This window comes from Gymnoscopelus microlampas (assembly GCF_963454915.1).
Source record: "Gymnoscopelus microlampas genome assembly, chromosome: 24".
In the NCBI taxonomy this organism is placed as follows: Eukaryota; Metazoa; Chordata; class Actinopteri; order Myctophiformes; family Myctophidae; genus Gymnoscopelus; species Gymnoscopelus microlampas.
In genome coordinates, this window is record NC_139961.1 from 512,080 (window position 1) to 514,579 (window position 2,500).

At 49.0% G+C, this 2,500-nt stretch overlaps 1 protein-coding gene and 1 pseudogene across 2 annotated transcripts in view; both read left to right on the plus strand.

The window, feature by feature from the left end:
• The window catches only part of LOC311041025 (target of Nesh-SH3-like), a gene marked incomplete at its 5' end in the record, with an annotated part of 759,687 nt that overhangs the window by 510,352 nt on the left and 246,835 nt on the right, over positions 1–2,500 (plus strand). The window lies entirely within an intron of this gene.
• LOC311040961 (SH3 domain-binding protein 4-like) overlaps positions 1–2,500 on the plus strand; it is a 33,829-nt pseudogene that overhangs the window by 21,239 nt on the left and 10,090 nt on the right. Inside the window, exon 11 of the transcript in view lies at positions 1,117–1,394. The product of the transcript in view is annotated as an SH3 domain-binding protein 4-like (transcript). The remainder of the gene's footprint in view (positions 1–1,116; positions 1,395–2,500) is intronic.

The window sequence follows — 2,500 nt, forward strand, 5'->3', positions numbered from 1 at the left end:
CCCCTCACCCCCTAGCACTCACCCCTCACCCCTAGCGCTCACCCCTCACCCCCTAGCATTCACCTCGACCCCTAGCACTCACCTCACCCCCTAGCACTCACCTCACCCCCTAGCACTCACCTCACCCCCTAGCACTCAACTCACCCCCTAGCACTCACCTCACCCCCTAGCACTCACCTCGACCCCTAGCACTCACCTCGACCCCTAGCACTCACCTCACCCCCTAGCACTCACCTCGACCCCTAGCACTCACCTCACCCCCTAGCACTCACCTCACCCCCTAGTACTCACCTCACCCCCTAGCACTCACCTCACCCCCTAGCACTCACCTCACCCCCTATTCCTCACCCCTCACCCTCTAGCACTCACCTCACCCCCTACCACTCACCTCACCCCCTAGCACTCACCTCACCCCCTACCACTCACCTCACCCCCTAGCACTCACCTCACCCCCTAGCACTCACCTCACCCCCTAGCCCTCACCTCACCCCCTAGCACTCACCTCACCCCCTAGCACTCACCTCACCCCCTAGCACTCACCCCTCACCCCCTAGCACTCACCTCACCCCCTAGCACTCACCTCACCCCCTAGCACTCACCCCTCACCCCCTAGCACTCACCCCTCACCCCCTAACACTCACCTCACCCCCTAGCAGTGTCGTGCACAGACATTTTGAGGGGCAGGTGCTCAAGTAAATTATACTTTTTTTTTTGTTTACTTGGTCTGCTCTTTTTTCCCTCTACACCTATACCTCTTTGCCAAAAAATAGCAGATCTACAAGCTCACAACGCCTCGCAGCGCGAGGCGTTGTGAGCTTGTATATCTGCTATTTTTGGCTAAAGTTCTCCTCAGAAAAGGGATGCTAGGTTTCGAGTGGTTATGGTAAAAAGAAACATCATATCACATAAAGATTTGGCGGACCCCCTGTAGTAACTCTGAGGACCCCCTAGGGGTCCCGGACCCCCCTGTTGAAGACCCCTGCTGTAAACTAAAAAAAAAGAAAAAAAAAACTTTTTTTTCCCTTTTTTTTCAAAAGGGCACTTCTGGTCAAGAGGGCAAAGGGCAGGTGCTCTAGCACCACCTAGAGTCTATCTGTGCACGTCCCTGCCCCCTAGCATTCACCTGGGCATCATCACTTCCTGTTATCAGTAATTCCTCTCCTCTCACCTCCTCTCTTCAGGTCAGAACGTTACTCATGGAGAACGTGTCCAGTTGGAGGATGTTTGCGGACGCTCTGGGCTACGGGGACGTTCCTCTGAGCTCCTTCTGCAGGGCGGAGGTGGACGGCGAGCCGGAGAGGGTGGCCTCGGTCCTGGAGAAGCTGAAGGAGGACTGCACCTCCTCCAGCCCAGACCTCAGGGAGAGGAGGAACTTCCAGAGAGAACTCATGATGGTCAGTCTGTCTGTCTGTCTGTCTGTAGACACAGTTCATAAATTAGACCCTCCAGAAAAACGCGGGCAGAAATCCTTTATTATGCGGGCTAAAACTCTTGATTATGCGGGCTAAAACTCTTGATTATGCGGGCTAAAACTCTTGATTATGCGGGCTAAAACTCTTGATTATGCGGGGCTAAAACTCTTGATTATGCGGGCTAAAACTCTTGATTATGCGGGGCTAAAACTCTTGATTATGATGGGCTAAAACTCTTGATTATGCGGGCTAAAACTCTTGATTATGCGGGGCTAAAACTCTTGATTATGCGGGCTAAAACTCTTGATTATGCGGGGCTAAAACTCTTGATTATGCGGGCTAAAACTCTTGATTATGCGGGCTAAAACTCTTGATTATGATGGGCTAAAACTCTTGATTATGCGGGCTAAAACTCTTGATTATGCGGGCTAAAACTCTTGATTATACGGGCTAAAACTCTTGATTATACGGGCTAAAACTCTTGATTATGCGGGCTAAAACTCTTGATTATGATGGGCTAAAACTCTTGATTATACGGGCTAAAACTCTTGATTATGCGGGCTAAAACTCTTGATTATACGGGCTAAAACTCTTGATTATGCGGGCTAAAACTCTTGATTATGCGGGGCTAAAACTCTTGATTATGCGGGCTAAAACTCTTGATTATGCGGGGCTAAAACTCTTGATTATGCGGGCTAAAACTCTTGATTATGCGGGCTAAAACTCTTGATTATGATGGGCTAAAACTCTTGATTATGCGGGCTAAAACTCTTGATTATGCGGGCTAAAACTCTTGATTATACGGGCTAAAACTCTTGATTATACGGGCTAAAACTCTTGATTATGCGGGCTAAAACTCTTGATTATGATGGGCTAAAACTCTTGATTATACGGGCTAAAACTCTTGATTATGCGGGCTAAAACTCTTGATTATACGGGCTAAAACTCTTGATTATGCGGGCTAAAACTCTTGATTATGCGGGGCTAAAACTCTTGATTATGCGGGCTAAAACTCTTGATTATGCGGGGCTAAAACTCTTGATTATGCGGGCTAAAACTCTTGATTATGCGGGCTAAAACTCTTGATT